This window comes from Hippocampus guttulatus, chromosome 14 (genome assembly GCF_054856545.1).
Source record: "Hippocampus guttulatus isolate MCC_2025c chromosome 14, RoL_Hgut_1.0, whole genome shotgun sequence".
In the NCBI taxonomy this organism is placed as follows: domain Eukaryota; kingdom Metazoa; phylum Chordata; class Actinopteri; order Syngnathiformes; family Syngnathidae; genus Hippocampus; species Hippocampus guttulatus.
Genome location: NC_141274.1, coordinates 1,469,550 through 1,488,308, shown reverse-complemented (window position 1 = coordinate 1,488,308; position 18,759 = coordinate 1,469,550). Strand labels below are relative to the sequence as shown.

The window sequence follows — 18,759 nt, the reverse complement described above, 5'->3', positions numbered from 1 at the left end:
CTGCACTGTGAAGCCGACGTGCTAACCACTGGACTACCGGGCCGCCCCGCATATGAAAATGAGCCATTCATTTTGATGAAGTCAAACGTGCATCGATGGCGCCTGTCTGTGATATCCACTCACACTGGCGGGTGTCCACAACGGATGGAATTTTAATCCAAGGCCTGGTGAAAATGTGAAGATATGTGATTCCGCGCATTTCTTTCTCTTAGCGCTGCCAAAACACATCTTGAAATGGTGACACGAGAGACATGGACCATGCAATGTAAAACACGCGTCTATAGTACACAGCAGCGACATCTTAAAATGTAGAAATTGTGAGTATTTGCATTGCGGCCGCCATCACATCCCACTCAACTTCATTTCGACCAGCATCTAAAGAATGTGTGTGTGTGTGTGTGTGTGTGTTTTGTGCATTATAATTGGACTTCTTTCTGAAAGAACACTGACGAAAGAAGAAGATTCACAAATGGTTAGACATCTAAACATTGTGACTGGTTTTATTTTGGTAGGCTTTTCTTTGTTTTTTGAGGGGGTTTTTTTGTGTTCCCATGCTAGTTGGACAGGCAGTACTCTTTCTCTCTCTTCCTCGAGTGAGCAGTTTTTGAGAACAAAGGACATGGATTTAGATTGATCGAAGATGTTGCCGTAAGCGGACAGACTGTTTAGCTGCCATTTGCTTGTACATTGCGCCAGAGCAGTTCATAAACATTTTTCTGAGAGTGAGTTTGATCGTGCAACATTGTGAAATCTCTCCGTCAAGCAAAGGACCGCTTCAGTCAAGGAAGCAACCTCTCGCGCTGTGTCCCGCATGTCAGCCAGCCCACACCTTCGGATCCTCACATTGAGAGCCTTCAGGTTGTTCCAAGGTCAAGGCTGAAAACTGGCGAGCGAGCATTCTCCGGCATTATCCTCATCTTTAGAAAACCTGACTAAGACAGAACACCAGAAATCGGCACCATCTATTAAATCATTTCCTAAAACTCGTTTTGAAAGACTGGCTTATATGTGATGTCGTCTTCTACCCCTCTTTTTTTTTGGAGTGGGGCGCGGGGCACATTTTTAAAGGTGCTATCCAAATAAAAGTATTAGCATTATTATTTAACCTTGTATAAAATATCTAATTGTAAGCTTTTGTTAAATTGTTAATTATTATCAATTTAAATTTGAGCATGATATTCTTTTCTGTTACAGTTACCGAAATTATATTCTGTTTACCAATTGCTGAAATATTCTTATGTTGCCTGCATCTGATTGGCGAAGAAAAGTAGGAAGTGTTTTCGTGACCGGAAAGAGGTGTGTTCCTTTGAGAGTTACGAAGGAGACGTTAAAAAATAAAAAGCTGCATCCAAACGAAGTCCATCTCTCCTTTTTGCCCATTCCGAACGTAGAGCCATCCATTCCAAACCTACGAACCCCTCAACTTACATAATGAATGACAATGACTAAAACTGCGGCACCACGGAGTACAGTGTATCAATATGGGGCGCTTAATCCCTTTGTTGAATAATGAAGCGGTGACGCAGCCACACTCTGCCTGACAAATTTTGGCCGCCTCACACAATGACTGGCGATGGGAAGAAAACAGGCAATTGGCGCTTTGATCTCAGTTTAACCCTTTCGGGGGACCGCGGCTACTACAGTGGGCAGCCTATCAATGTTATCAGGTTACATAATTGGCGCATCAAAAGGTTAAACCGAGCGCAAGTCGGAAAAAAAAACGATTGGCGGGTGGAATTGTTTTTGATTGAATAATGACGTGAGATCGACGACGACCAAATGATCTATTGTTCGAAGATTTAAGCTACATATGTCCGTGCCGGGAGGTGCCACAAAGGCTCTCCCACTCCCAATGCAATCGCACGACAAATTGCTCCCTTTTTAGCTTTCACACTATCTTAATTCCGCTGCTAATCCCAGCCGGAGAGGCCCAGGTAATTACTCCTGTTCAACAGCAGTACGGTACGCCGCATACCAGGAGCTATGCGAAAGACGCGTGCGACAGTTCGATTGAAGCGCAGCTGCCCTGCTTATGCTTTCATAAAGAACACATGGAATATTGGCAGAATGTAAAATCAAAATGAATGTCGAAGCAAAGACAAGGAGAAAGCGCCTCGTAAACTTCATTCTTTCTCATGTCAAGCGTGGGCAAGCTTGGTTGCAAAATCAATCAACCAGCCTATATTGCAGAAAATGACCCGCCGTCTCTCCCTCCCTCTCTTTTTTTTTTTCATTGCCTCCTCAGTCGAGATTTTGAGATCTAACTTGACGACGGTCTTGACCACTCGTTCTTTTTAATAAAGGACCGACCACAATTTTGTAGTATTTTTGGGAATGGGTTCTTCATAGTCCTTAGGTTTGAATCGCAGATCTGGTTTTCCTGAGTAGAGTTTACGCGTGTTAGTGTGGGATTTCCCCAGGTACCTTCCGACGTGACAAAAACATTACTGAATTAATTAGTTCATTCACTCATTCTGTTTCCGAGCCGCTTTATCCTCACTAGGGTCGCGGGGAGTGCTGGAGCCTATCCCAGCTGTCTTCGGGCAGTAGGCGGGGGACACCCTGAACCGGTTAAAGCCCAATCGCAGGGCACACAGAGACTAACAACCATCCGCGATCGCACTCCCCCTAGGGACAATTTAGAGTGTTCAACCAGCCTGCCATGATTGTTTTTGGAATGTGGAAGGAAACTGGAGTACCCGGAGAAAACCCACGCAGGCCCGGAGAGAACATGGAATTGAACCCACGACCTCTGCACTGTGAGGTCGACGCGCTAATCACTTTACCGCCATTAGCCGCCTAATTAGTTAATTGCCGACTCTAAAACAGTGGTTCTTAACCTTGATAGCTGTACCGAACCCAACGAGCTCATATGCACATTCACCAGATCCTGAGTGAATAATAAAAATTGGATTCAAGAAGTGTTCCTTGAGTTTTGGCGGAGTGAGACGAGAGTTGCTCAACTTGGCATGACAAATCATGCGGATAGGACGCTGTCAATCCATGTTGTACACATTCGCCCGGCCACTCTCTTTTTTTGCTCGACATAGCATGTATTAAAACATTTCTTAAAAATCGCACCACGTACTATCACGACAGTCACACGTTGACTACTGAGCGAACTAAATTTCACCCAGCACTCATTGGACAAGCAATGTAATGTGATCATTTGCAGACAGTGATGGCCCTGCAGGTGTGTCTGAACCTCCATGGCAGACATGGAGACATGGTTCGCCGAACCCCTGGGGTTCGATCGAACCCAGGTTAAGAACCACTGGTCTAAGCACAATGGGAGAAAAATTAAGTTACGCCATTTTTCTGAAGGTGTTGGAAGTGTATAGTCTTTGGAAAATGTCTCCCAATTGATTTTTTTTCTTTTTTTAACAGACAGGTCAATGAAGACTGATGAAGCAAAGCGAAACGACTTGAATCAAGATGGGTCCTGCCTTCCCCAAACCGAGCGCGCTGCTTCCAGGATCAGCCGGTCCAAGTGGCCCACAGCCATCAGAAAATAGCTGTTTGCTTGGCTTGGGCGATGACTTTGTCGTTCCACAACACACAGTCTGGGCTGTGTGACTCATCATTCCATCTTGTAAAGCTTTTGGCAGAACTGAACGAAGGAGTAAGCACGTGTGTCCCTCCAGCTGCCACTTCATATTTGAAATACACCGTTCCAATCAATTTAGTTTAAAAAGATGTCAATTATAAAGCTTTTGTTTCTGAAAGAGGTATTTGGCAAATCTTTTGGAAATCCAATTTCTATGACATGATGTTGTGCTATGGAGAGGAAGGAAACATGTCACGGGTGTGCAGTTCAGCTGTGAACGATGCACACTCAAAGTGACTCACTGGTGTAAAATCAAAGGCGCGCATTTTATAACCAGATGACGAGTCATCCCGGTAAACCAGAAACAACCAAAACAAAGCCACCTTGGACCCATCAGTCAAAACAAACAACAACAATTAAGGATAATGAGTGCCTCTCCTTGTGAATTTTACTGGAGCGAAAAAAAAAAAAAAAAGACCTCTTCAGCCAAGTAGAGACATCCAATATAATGCTACAGCATCCACAGCTGAAGTACGGGAACCAGACTACCATTAGCGAGTGTGTTTATTTTTGCATTTACAAGCTACTTGTAGTGTAACACTTGTACCACAGTAGTGACGTGAAATTAAAAACAAAATGTAAAATGTAAAGAGCTGCAGATACCGAGTCCTGAGCCGATCCCCTGCAACATATTATGGAGATAAAAAGAGCGCATCCAAATTGTCTTCATTGTTTATTTATTCATTTATTTATTTATTCATTCATTCATTTTAACAAAACTATCCCAACATGACACCTTTTACATGGGTTTGGACAAGTGATTTAAACCACATTTAAAACATTTAAATACTTGGGGTTTTTTATTTGGGGGGGGGGGGGAGGTTGAGGGGGTGGAGGGGTAGTTGACAATCAGTTTTTCAGGTGGCAAATTAAATTAGTGGAGTTAAATGCAGCTCTATTCTTTCATTTTATATATATACAGTATATATATATATATATATATATATATATATATATATATATCTCAGTGCTTCTTAATCTGGGTTCAATCAAACCCAAGGGGTTCGGTGAATCAGTCTCAGGGATTGGACGGAGCCTCTGCCATGGAGGTTAAGACAACACAGCCGACTCAACAGCAACACACCTGCATGGCCATCACTGACTGCAGATGATTACATTACATTGCTTGTCCAATCAGTGCTGCGGGAAATTTTATTCACTCCGTAGTCGACGTGTGACTGTCGTGATAGTACGCCGAGTGATGAAAAAAAGAAAAACTATATATATATATATATATATATATATATATATATATATGTGGGCAGATTCCAGAAGGATATATATATATATATATATATATATATATAAACACACACACACACACACACACACATATGCATCACAGATTGTGATCTCGCACCGGCAAAACTGAAGGAACACTTCTCGAATCATATTTTTATTTTTCACTCAGGGTGCGGTGAATCTGCCTATGAACTGGTTGGGTTTTTTCAGGTACATCTAACAAAGTTAAGAACCATTGCTTTAGGGAGAATGGACTGCTGACCTGAAAAATAAAGAAATAAATATGTGTGTGCATGTGTGTGTGTGTCTATCTCTCGCTGAAATATTTTGTTGCTTTGTAGCCTTTCAAGATAACTACAAAAATAAATACAATTATAAAAAGCCTTCCCCTCCACGGCCAACCCTCGATTCCAATCAGCTAACAAAAGACACGATCAGGCCCGATGTCCGCTCCACGTAGTCTCAAATGTTACAATGATGAGGCAATAACGACATGGTTTGACCAATATGGTGTGGATTCTGCACTCCAGAGCAAGAACCACTTCCTGGTTTTGCCAGTGGAAAAGGATCAACGGCAAGTCGAGCTGTGACAAGTTGAGTGCGGTGTAGAGCCGTGGAAAAGAGGCATTAGAGTCAGCTGAATGGCCCGTTTGTCATTTCTGCGTAGTTTCCATGGCAGACGTGTTGTATACAACCAGTGAGACCGCAGGAAGTGCAAGGAAGTGAACCGTCATCTTCCCACGTTGTGGTCTGGGCGCTACCTACTTAGATATTTGATGGCTGCACAGAGCTCGATCAACGAGGCGCGTTATGAATCATCAGCAACAGTTGGCAGGGCAACAGGGGCGCCGTCAGAGGTCTCGTCCTCGCTAAGTATGCGGCCAGTGTGCGGCGCAGACAGAAGGGCAGATTACAAACACTAATAAACAGCGTGCTCTCATGCTTCTTAACATGCTGCAGACGTGAGAGGCACACGTTGGGAAATGCCCATTTGGTTCGAGCAAATGCTAAGGCAGTTTAAATGTCACGGCCAATTTATAGTCACAATTTGTACAAGCTCTGGAAAAAGACGACGAGACAGCAGGGAACCGGCCGCCCTTGATGCCATGTTTGCGGAATCGATGAAATCAACAAAAGGCCTTTGAATGTCAGAGTCGACCTCGACAGACGCAAAACTGGACTTTTGTGTCTTCCGTCGTGCCGCACCGCATCATGAAGGTCATCACGTACATTTACGAAATGTATTTATTTGGCTTTCGGGGGTTTGACTGATTTGAGCAAACGGCCAGTAATTCTACAAGCCAAATCGAGTTTGTCATTTGGATTGCAAAGCAGCAGACGGAAATTATTCCTGTGCGAATCCCTCTTATCCCTCCCATGTGTGGAGAAGCCCAGATTTGACGCATTATCCTCACTCTCAAACTTCATGTGGGCAGATTCCGGAAGGATCGAACTCGTCCTCTGATCTCATTTCAACTACTTGAATAATCACACAGAAGGGAATTAAGAAAAATGAATCGAGGATGCGGACTGGCATCTACGATGACAGCATGGCGGTAAAATTGTGGCAGCGTAATATCACGCCGCTGTGATTTTTGCAATCGCACTGGATATACTGTGGAATTCCAGAAATACTTTCCCAACTGCTTCCAAATGGGGACGACGAGCAGGACAGTAATGACTTCATGAGAATAATAAAAGCGCCACGGCTGATTTAATATTCGACTGTAGATCTTTCAACCTTGCAGTAGGTAGGAGTAGCGGCTCTGCTTGCCATTTCGATTTGAGCAAACTCAAGCCATGCACTCCGCAGATAACATCCTGTCCTTTGCTGCAGCAGAGTGGCTTTTCATAAAAAAAAATGAAGGCAAGTGAGACAATAAAGAAAAAACGGTGAGAGCGCGTGCAATTTGGAAGGTAACGTTCTTTCTGGTGTTACAACAGTGCTGCTTTTGTGACACTGACAATGACTTAACGATTTATATCATCTCTTTTGAAGTGAGATTACAAGGTGGGGCTGATCAAAAACGGTCAATGAACCAAATAAAACTATTGAGTGAATCAGACAAACATAGTAAAATACAATAGAATGCAGTGCCCAAATGTGCAGAATAAAGTGCAATCCTACGATGACAGACAGGGGCGAAGGCGCCGCAAACGGCCAAACGCTGCAAACTGCAACAAAAAAAAGATGCAAACAAAAAAGAGACAAACTGACATGTGCTCACAAAAAAAAAAAAGCCAACAACACACAAATCGCCTTCAAACCAAAAACTAAGAAATGCTGCAAACAGCTCAACGCTGCAAACACAAAAAACATAAACACGTTAAAAAAAAGAAGTAAAAAAACAAAATGAAAGAAAGAAATGCTGCAATCACTGCAACAAAGTGGTAGCAGCGCTACCGTAGCACACATTACAAACAAAAGAAATAGCAAAAACAAGCACAAAAAATACGCTGCGGAAATCCAAAACATACCAACAAAATTATGCAATTTCTCGCTACTAAACAAAAGTTCGCCAGGCCACTCATGTTTATTTATTTATTTGCACTTTTCCATCCATACATTTTCTGAACCACTTTATCCTCACAAGAGTCGCACTTCGGGCAGTAGGCGGGGCAAACCCCGAACCGGTTGCCAACCGGGCACACAGAGACGAACAACCATCCACGCTCACGTTCACACCTAGGGACAATTTCGAGTGTTCAATCAGCCTGCCATGCATGTTTTTGGAATGTGGGAGGAAACCGGAGGACCCGGAGAAAACCCGCGCAGGCCCGGGGAGAACGTGCAAACTCCACACAGGAAGGCCGGAGCCGGGATCGAACCCATAACCTCTGCAGTACGAGCTCGACGCGCTAACCACTAGACCACCGGGATGCTGTTTGCTATTAAACAAATAAGGCAAAAATTACCAAAGACACAACACACTGACTATTTCATAATAATAATAATAATAATAATAATACAAAAATAAAAGCCGAAGGTTAATAAATCACTGATCAGTCGCTCGTCGCCCCTCATATAAATTCATGCAGGTGGTCAATACGCGTCAGTCTCAAGCATGCAAATGAGTAAGTCGCTCCCGTCGTTAGACACAAGGAATTCGAGCCGAGCTCTTGGCGGGAACCTTGAAAGAGCAGCGCAAGCGATAATAAAGCGCGCACAAGGCTAACGTGCAGGCACAGAGCAAATTGCTTTGTAGACCCGACTATGCAGGGGGGGGTGACGTGACTTAGCGGGTTTGGAAATCAATCTCGCAACTCATGAATGACGGAGTTAATAGTGTCATACGATTATGCGTTAATATTTCTTTGCAATCAAAGAGGTTACCTGCCGGGTTAAATGTCACTAAAAATACAGCCAGCAAAGGAAGAAGTCGTGCCGCCACCAAAAATGCAGCCTCTTGATAATGGCCGGCGATAAGGGCTCAGTCTGAAGTGTCTTCAAAAGGAAATGCTCCCCTGGGGCCGTCTCACACGGAGACTCTGCTAATAGACTTTATTGGCACATTTGAGGAATGGAAAAGAAACAAAGAGGAGATGACGCGGGCTTGGGGACAAAAGAGAGATTCCCTTAGCTCTGCGGAGGGACATAAATCAGTTGACTGCTGATTTTGTAGAACGGAATGTGGATACCGCACATCCTTTGAAACATTTTTGTACCACAAGTCCACAGGAAGCTCAAGTCACAAACACATTCAAAGCTCTTAACTTTTAACTACAAAGCGCATCCTTGTGTTCCAAGGCGATGCCCCCCCCCCCGCCGTCCTGATTTTTCTTTTTTTTGTATATCAATCACACAGAAATGTTTCAGATCATCAAACCATGTTAATATCACTCACAGACAACCCAAGGAAATAGAAAATGCAGTTTTCAAATGAGAGATTCAATTTATTAAGGCACCAAAAAAAAAAAAAAAAATCCAAACCTTTCTGTGAAAAAAGTAGTTGCTCCCTGAACCTAATAACGGGGTGTGCCACCCTTCGCAGCAATAACTGAAATCAACTGTTTGCGATAATTGGTGATGAGTCTTTCACATCGCTCTGGAGGAATGTTATCTTCTAGGCGGGGGACACCCTGAATCGGTTGCCAGCCAATCGCGGGGCTCTTTGTATAATTGTTCAACACAACTCCACCATATTGGGGGGTTTTCTAGCACGAACTGCTCGTTGAAGGTTACACCACCACAGCATCTCAATTGGATTTAAATCCGGACTTTGACTTCAAAATCTTTTTTATTTATTTATTTGTTTATTTTTGCCATTCAGAGGTGGACTTGCTGATGTGTTTCGGATCGATGTCCTGCATGATCCAAGAGCGCTTCAGTTTGAGGGCACGAACCTCTGGCCGGCTGTTCTCCTTCAGTATATTTTTGGTACACAGCAGAATTCATTGTTCCACCAATCACAGCAAGTTGTCCTGGTCCTGAGAGAGTAAAGCAGCCCCAGAGCATCAGACTGCCACCACCATGGTTCACTGCTGGCAGAATGCTCTTTTTATCAAATGCTGTGCCATTATCACGCCAGAATGAACGGGCAGCACACTGTCCAAAAAGTTACATTTTGACTCATCAGTCCACAGAATGTTTTTCCAAAAGTCTTGAGGATCATCAAGATGTCTTTTGGCAAATGTGCGATGAACCTTTGTGTTTATTTTTGGACAGCATGGGAACTCTCCCAGGGATCCCATTTTTGGCCAGTGTCTTTCTTATGGTAGAGTCATGATGTTGTTCGAGGTTCTTTTGTGACCTCCTGGATGAGTGGTCGTCGCACGCTTGGAGTAATTTTATTTGGTCATGCACTACCTGCGAAGGTCTGGCACTCTTCCTACTTTTCTCCAATTGTGGATAATGGCTCTGACAGTAGTTTGCTGGAGTCCCAAAGTCTTGGAAATGGTTTTGTAACCTTTTCCAGACTGATGGATTTCAATCACTCTTTTTTCCCATTTGTTCTTGAATTTCTTTGGATTGTGGCATGATGCGTTGGTTCTTGAGATCTTGTAACCTACTTCACGTTCTCTGACAGATTCTATTGAAGTGATTTCTTCATTCAACAAGTATAGTGGCGCTGTAATCAGGTTTGATTTAACAAGGGTGGGATTACTTTTTCACAGAGGGTCAGAAAGGTTTTGATTTTTTTTTATGCCTTAATAAATTGATTTGTCATTTTCTTGGGCTGTCTCTGAGTGATATTAAAATGGGTTTGATGATATGAAACCTTTGTGTGTGACAGACATGCAAAAAAAAAACAAACTAGAAATCAGGATGGCAAATACTGTGGGAGATAAATACGTTTTGTTTAGTGCTGGAAAGTGGTTTTGTGTCATTGTAGTCTGAAATGCTCGTCAGTAGCCAAGTAGATGGTGGTGGAGAAGTGTTGCTTCTGTCCAGGCATGTTTTGATTGAAGGCCTTGATATTTTTGGCCTGCACTATAATTAACAGAAACTAACAGAAGTAGTGGCACGCAGGTTCAGCAGTATTATCGGTAAAATTCGGACATAGGAGGGTGCAAACTGTGCTGTCAAACTGTGCCCCCACACACACACACACAGGCGTCAGATAAGAAAATGCAAACTAGATGAGTCACTGCTCCTTCTCGAAAGTATCCCAACAACACTGTGCAGGTAATGTCAGCACAATTACAGATAGCAAACGCTGTCATTGTGTGTTTCGCAATCGCTTGCACGTTTGCAGCCTTGACAAAATCTCCGCTGACCCCTCAGGGCCGAGGGGAAGCAGTTTTAACCCTCATTTATAGGCACCTTTTTGGTTCTCCGATAAACGCCGTTGACAACGAATACGGAGCTGATTTTTCAAAATTGAAGTTTTCAAAGCAACACACCGGCAAGAAAACACCTGTGTCTTTCCGAATTCTGTGATGCCGGGCAAGGGTATGAAATTGAAAGGTTTGGATAGCCTTCACACACAGATTGTTATGAACATTCAAACCTGTGGACAATGTTCCATCTACCCATAAACGGAATTCTTTTCCGCTCTTAAATCTCATACCCCAGTTACAAACCACATGTAGCTTCACTGTTTCCTAATCATGCTCCGCCCCCCACAAAAAATAAATAAATAAATACGATTACTTTGGATCGTCATTGTATTTGCATATAACACTACTGGCGGCCAGGTGGTCCAGTGGTTTGCACGTCGACCTCACGGTGCAGAGGTACCGGGTTCAATTCCCTGTGTGGAGTTTGCATGTTCTCCCCGGGCCTGTGTGGGTTTTCTCCGGGTACTCCGGTTTCCTCCCACATTCCAAAAACATGCATGGCAGGTTAATGGAACACTCTAAATTGTCCCTAGTTATGAGTGAGAGTGTGGATGGTTATTCGTCTGTGTGTGCCTTGCGATTGGCTGGCAACTGATTCAGGGTGTCCCCGCCTACTGCCCGAAGACGGCTGGGATAGGCTCCAGCACCCCTCGCGACCCTTGTGAGGATAAGCGGATTGGAAAATGGATGGATGGATGGCAATACTCTATCAACCGTGGAGGCACAAATACTCCCACATCGCAATAAGACAGCAGAGAGGTATAATGATGAAGAAGTCACATTTGTAAATGTGTTCGAGTCCCCGGTGAATTCATTAGTTTATATCCTCCAGCAGCAGAACATTAACAAGCCCCTCGTGTGTGCATTGCCCAAACCAGTGTCGCTCTGTAAAACGCAGTAAGGCAAGAAGGGGTACATAAACTGTAAAAGTGTTGCTATAGTCAGATATCTGATGAAAATGAGTTTGAACAAAAATGTACCCAATTCAAATTTTTACAATTAGTCAAGACTATTAGTCTGTGGTGTTAGTAACATCGGTCTGCATTTTTACATTTTATGAGGACTCTGATGGAAAAGGCCGCAGACAACAGGAAAATGAAGAGGCCTTAGCAGTTCAACATGGACTGCTCACCAGCCAATCACGGGGCACATGCCGTATAATGTACTGGAAACAAGCAATTATTGACTCACATTCAACTTTATGGTATTCGAGTAACCTAACCATTCATCCATCCATTCATCCGTTTTGTGATCCACTTATCCTTACAAGGGTTGTGGAGCATGCTGGAGTCTATCCCAGCCGTCTTCAGGCAGTAGGCGGGGGACACCCTGAGCCGGTCGCCAGCCAATCGCAGGGCACACAGAAGCCAACAACCATCCACGCTCACACTCACACTTAAGCACAATATAGATTGTTTAATTAACCTATGTGCACTTCTGCACTGTGTGGCCGACGCGCTAACCAGTCGACCACCGGGCTGCCCTCAAGTAACCTAACTCAAGAAAATACTATCCATTAATTTGGCCATTAACGTCGAATACTCTAATATTGCCCGAGTTCGCATGACTGGACGAATAACTTCAAATGGGATCCTTTTCAAAAGAGTTGGGTCTGGGCTGATGATCTGGTAAAAGCAGTTTCTCGCACTAAAGGTCCATAAAGAACAAACATTGACGATCTAAAAGACCACAACAAGCACACAAGAGGCGCCACAAGAGGTCCTTGGATGTGTCTCGGAAGTGTAGCGCAATTCCACTTCGCATCAACGGCATCTGATCATAGTCATGTGCCATGGCAACCAAGGTAACGAGGGACCGTGGGCAATTATTTTGTGCGCGCTGAAATGTTCCCGGATTCAACATATCTTCAATCTATCAACACAAATAATGACAACTTTAAAATTGAGGATAAGGTATCTGATCACCACGGGCGTCCCTGACTGCATCTCATAGGGAGGGAAAAAAAAGGAGCATTAACTCGATACAACAAACGACATATAGCTCTTAGTTTACTGTAAAAAAATACATTTAAAAAAAAAACGAAAAGATAAAGACTGCAGTGCAATAAAGCAGATATAAACAGCCTGCTGCTTAGCTGGTGTGAAATAGGACTTGGCTGGACCAAATGAGTATTAAAAAGGGAGAATTTTATGTTACTTCGCCTTTGAAATTTGGAGGATGGTGAATGAATTCAAAACGTGCAGGGAGCTTTTCAGAAAACACATTTCAAAAAGACAAAGTCAATATTTGTAAACGGGAGGCGGTTTAAACCAGCTTGTCTTGTATGGATGAAATTGAAAAGCGGTCAGTGTGAGGGAGGGAGGTCGAGACGCAACAGACATGATGAGAGATTTGTTTAATTTGATGTGCTCTGCATCAAATCGATGCACCGTCGACAAGTCGAGCAACGCTCGACACTTCTCTTAACTCAGATCCTTCTGTGTCAGTCTTAGGATGGCAACAGACTGACTTTGGGGCAGCTGTTCCTTTCTTTTTTCCCCAATTGTTAAAATTCATTCTAAAGTGAAAAAAATGTGGCAGACTTGTTCGAGCCTATATGTTTTGCAAATTTCCGTAATTAACGCCGAATGGAAGTGGTCATCATCCTATGATGAACAATTACTGCTGCCTAGGTTTATTTTCGACTTGGGCCCCGCGTTTGAGCATGGATGAGCCAAGACGGGAGCAACCTACAGTGCTGTGAAAAAGTATTTGTGCTTTTTTGTTGTTGTTTTTAGTGTCCCCTAGAAGCTTTTAAATGGTGATTTGATTTATTATGGGAAAACACTATTCAAAGCTACCTGGCCCTGTGTGACAAAGTACTTACCTCCTTTGTTTAATGATGAATTTACTGTCGCTTGACATTTTTCAGTTCATTTTCACTGGCCACACACAAGCCCGATTACCTCTCTTCAATCAAAAATGGAACATGTCCGACAAAATGAAGTTGTCCAAAATATCTCAAAAAACTGCAACAAAATGCTACTTTCCAACGAAACTCAAGAGAAGAAGAGAAATAAATTAACTGATATCTATTTGTCTGCAAAGGTTTAAGAAGCGATTCCTAAAGTTTCAGAAGTTCAGCGGACCAATGTTCGAGCCATTATCCACAAATTGAGAACGCATCGAATGGGAGAGGCCAGCCTACAGATGTGCCCCCAGGAGCACAGATACAACTCATGAAAAAGATACCCAAGGCAACATCTGAAGAACTGCTGGCCTCCCTCGCTTTAGTTAACGTCAGTCAGTTTTCATGACTCAATGGGGACGAGACTGGACATCCATGGCAGAGTTCCAATGCAAAAATTACTGCTGACCAAAAAGAACGGTGTCTCACTTTTGCAAAAACACATCTGAATGATTCCCAATACTTTAGAGAGAATGGACTGCTGACCTGAAAGTTGAACCTTTTGGAAAGTGTGTGTCTCGTCGCATCTGGCGTAAAACAAACACTGCACTTCAGAAAAAGAATATCATCCCAACAGTCAAACATGGTGATAGTCTGGGGGTGCTTTAATACTTCAGGAGGTGGATGACTTGGTGTGATTGATGGAGCAATGTATTATGCTCCATTCCAAAAAATCCTGGGGGAGACAGTTCAGCCAGTTCATGAACAAGGTAAAGCGCGCTGAGCTTTTGCGAGGTTCTTTAGTTCTTGCTGATGTGGGCTGGCTTAATATGATGTTATTGGGGGAAAGCTTTGAATATATTTTTTCATTAATATATATATTTTTTTTTAATCACCATTCAAATACTGCATTTATGTTGACTCGGGTTGTCTTCTGATATTTGCGTTTGTTTGATCATCTTTAACTCATTCAATACCAGCCAATTCTGAACCACGTCTGAAAAGACGTTTAAAAACGTCTTTGGGAGTGAATGAGTTAACAATAAAATGGGAATACTATGCAAAAAGGATTTTGAGAAGGGGCCAAACACTTTTTCACAGCGCTGTACACATGGATGGACACAAAATTGTGAGCGAGCAAACGGCTAATAGAATGCGAATCATCAAAGACGGAACATGATGCAAGATGTAAATACTCCACAGGGAACTCATGGCGGTAAGATAACACATTCCGAGCGTGAAACATGAATAAAAGAAAGACAAATTGTGGACAAAGCATCACAGATTATTGATGCAGATTTAACCACTGCTTGCCCCGATGCTGCAGTCAAAGTCCCACATGTCAGTGGTGGTTAATCAAATTAATTCAAATGTAAAATATCTCACTTGTTTTCAATCTAGTATATGGGAATTGAAAAATATTCGGAACATATCTGAATCCAATTACCAAGAGACATTTTCATTTTCACGTTCTCAATGGGTTGCTGAACTTTAATGGAAAAGGCAGTCAGGCAAATAAAGGTTCAAGGCACGTCTTTGAGTCCAACAACCCGAACAAAAAGCTTTTTTTATTCTTTTGGTGCGTTCAAACTATTAACCTTTTGCAGTGAATTCTTTCATCTCAGGAGTCCTGCATTCTACACTGAAGCAAAAAAAATATAGATATTCTTACTTCGTTATCCCTAACGAATTTTACCTTAGTCGAATCTCAGAATCCTTTGGCTGATTTCAGAATTAAAGTTTGAGCACAAAATGTTGATCAGAGCAAATGACAGAATGCAAATAATGGTATGCAAAACTCTACTATAAATCATACTGCGGAATAACAATCCAAAAAACTATTGAACAATTAAAGATTTGTCACAGTTTCCATTAACCATATAAAAAAAAAAAAAACAGATTTTACCCATAAAATTATAATGGTCTTTTCAGTACTAATATTTGTTTTTGGGAGACAGTCATTGTGAACTGAGCTGTGGTTTATCACAATAATAACATGCACCCTCTGGCCACAGGTAATTACTAAAATTATGGCAGGGATAATTGCTTAAATCATTACCTTGAATATGCATGTGTACATCTGACCAGGCAGCAAAACAACAATAATTGTTATTATCATTATTAAGAGCAATGATTTTTCTGCTCTGGCCCTCGGTGAAGCATGAAGCTTTTTGCTCGCCCCCCCCCCCCGCCTTTACTCCTCTGCTTGCTGACTTTGTCTAATGTCCTGTCTTCTGTCTTGATACAGCCCCCGTATTTTTTTTTCTTCCAAAAGACAAACCATGGAATTAGTCAGCTGGAGTCTCAGCACTATGGAGAAGAAAAAAATACAATAAAAAACGGCGAAAGAGCAGGCGGTGGGGGGGGGGGGGGGGGGGGGGGGCTACTTGCCCCTCTGGGACATTTGCTGCTGGGTCCACCAGCTTATATCCTTGGCAGAACTAGAGAATGGTGTGCTTGACAATGTTGTCCGGAGAGCATGTGGAAGATTTCTACATTATTGGCCTTTTGAAAACAGGTGTCCGGCTGTTTGGTGTTGGCAGTTTCCTGACCGAGAGTAGTCGTACCGACCTGGAAAATTGGTTGATTGATCAAGAATTCCGCAGATTGATGCCACAGAGAGTCACGTGCGAAAAGACATTCAAGGCTGTCTGAAATTGCAGAGGGCCTGTTCCCAAAGCAATTGTTATCCGGGCTTTCCCCTGGATGGAAAAACCACACGGACGCAAGTTTTCTTACCCCTACTCCCCGAGCCTGGGACTGATTAGGTCCTGGACTTGAAGCTGTTGGCACAATGTCAACATCTTTGCTGTATTCCCCTCCGTGGCACAGCTGGAGAGACTTGAGCGCACCTATTGTATGCAGCCCATTTCACAGATTGTGACAATCCCCCATCCTACCCTTCCTCCCCCACCCTGTTCGTTATATGTTAAATCTCGAGAATTGTTGTGCTGTGTTTTTAAATGCACACTACATGTGCTGAGGTGTTTTTCTCTGGGTCAGATCATCTTCCCATTTAAGGAAAATGGTTGGAGTATATCGGGTATTTTTTTTTCCTCCTCTCCCCGACTGTTTTCCTTTGACGTCTAACATATCGGGGCGCTCAACAGAGACCCGCCAGACTTCTCGTTCTGCCTCCGCAATGTAGGTTATTGCTGTCATGTTTATGTTCCTCTGGACGGGGTTGTAATTGGGAAGTTAATCCCTTGTGTGTGCGTGCGTGCGTGTTTTTCCGTACTTGGCCAATAAATCTGATTCCGAATCTCATTCTGATCGAGACTGATGCTATCACTACATAATTTTACGAAGCAGAAGCTAGCATAATAATGGAAATGACAAGAGAAGCTTGCGAAATGTTTTCTGTTCCCTCCCTGCCATGTCTGATGACATCCGGCTACCAAGCGTGAGTAGTTCTCATTCACAGGTGTCAAATTCAAGGCCCGGGAGCCAGATCTGGCCTGCCACATCATTTTATGTGGCCCGCAAAAGCAAATCATGTGCATCAACTTCCATAATCCTTGCTAAAAATCATCTGTACCGGAATATCAAATTGGCACATGGAATAAATAACTTTTGCAATAATTTTGTTTACACTCACTTGACCAATAAGTGAACAAATAACACTGACAGCACTAGGTAGCTCCTTCCGCCAGAGACTGTTACACCCGCGCTGCAAGAAGGAGAGATACCGCCGCTCGTTCCTACAGACTGCTGTCAGGCTGCTGAATAAAAAATAAAATGATGTGGAAAACAATTGTAAATCACCTTATCTATATCTATATTTATATTGCACTTAATTGAACGGTGTACATCGAAACTGTAACATTTATTTTGTGAATGCGAAGACTTTGTTTTTCTTCTTTCTACCCAATCTTGCTGCTGTAGACTATAAATTTCCCCAATGCGGGACAAACAAAGGATATCTTGAAAAAACAAACACGGTTGACTGATTTCAAAACGAGTTATCCATCAATTTGCTCTGTACAAGTAATAATAACGAAATGATGATTCATTCGGTTTCACTATCGTAGTAACGGCCCGCCGAGAGAAGACGTCACTCCAAAGTGGCCCGCGACGAAAAAGAGTTTGACACCCCGGTAATCTAGTTGATTTCAATTTTATATTGTTGTATTATACAGTGGTCAACTTATGTTTATACTGTACATGCATGGCAGTTACTTAAAACAGCGCCTTTACCGTTGATTAACGTTTTGCAAGGGTGACATCTGTGTTCTCAGAGGTTTGTTGTTTTCTTTTCTATTCTTTTTTCTTTACGGACCGTGTTCATGACTGAGGCTCCAGTGAAAATATACAGCATATATCTTCCAAATCTGTAGTAAGGGCACTCATGCTCCAAGCCAAGCAATATTCGTCTAATAGATGCCAAGAGAATAACATAGCTGCTGATGGCACAATATTAAGTTTGCTGCTAAATCCCAAAGTTAACATAATATGCCAAACTGTTTACTCTGCCAACTCATTTTTACAACATGCTTTAGATATCAGCCGTAGCTGACCACCATTTCCATTTGCCCTTGGCCTCTATTCTACACGGCTTGTGACACAGCTCGCAAATATATAATATTACGTCAAGTTAAATCGGTGCCATTTGGAACCGTGCGTCACATTTGGTCAGCCGGATTCATTTCACCCAGACCTGTGTTTCAGCCTCCCGGCACCTGCTGTCATGTCGACGATAAGATGAAAAACAACATTCAGGCCAAATGTGATGATAATGCTCAAACCCACACGCATACAAAGAGGAATTGCCCAAAATGTAGTCCGAAAAGATTTCACGTGGTCTCGTGTCAGAGTGTGCAAGGCAATTCCATGATCGCTCTCTGCGGTGTCCCATCCTTAACCAAAGGCGACACATCCAGGCTTCAGGAGATTAGTACGTAAAACACTTTGATGAAGCCATTTCTTAGGGAGACTCTGATGTATCCGAGCTGTACACCGTATGTACGATGGAATGCCCCAAAGGTGTGTCAATTTGGAGTTCAACCGCCAGTTTCTAAAAAAAAAAAATGTAACATCAAACGTCTGTTCAAACCGTCAGCACATCATGTAAGATTCTAGCAAACCCAGCAAGCTTTGCTCTCACTGACCGAGGAGGATTAACAAAAGTGGGATATCAGACAGCAGTGATGACGACGACAGTATTTATCCGGAAATGGAATTTATGACTAAAGCCTAAGGTGCGCTCTTATACAGCCCACCAACAGACAAACATACAAATTACAGTATATTAGTTCTAGCATCTACATGTTCAAAGGCACAA

The 18,759-nt window shown here is 42.8% G+C and overlaps 1 protein-coding gene across 3 annotated transcripts in view; it reads right to left on the bottom strand.

Moving 5' to 3' along the window:
- asic1c (acid-sensing (proton-gated) ion channel 1c) overlaps positions 1-18,759 on the bottom strand; it is an 84,736-nt gene that overhangs the window by 61,755 nt on the left and 4,222 nt on the right. The gene's annotated exons all lie outside the window — the stretch shown is intronic.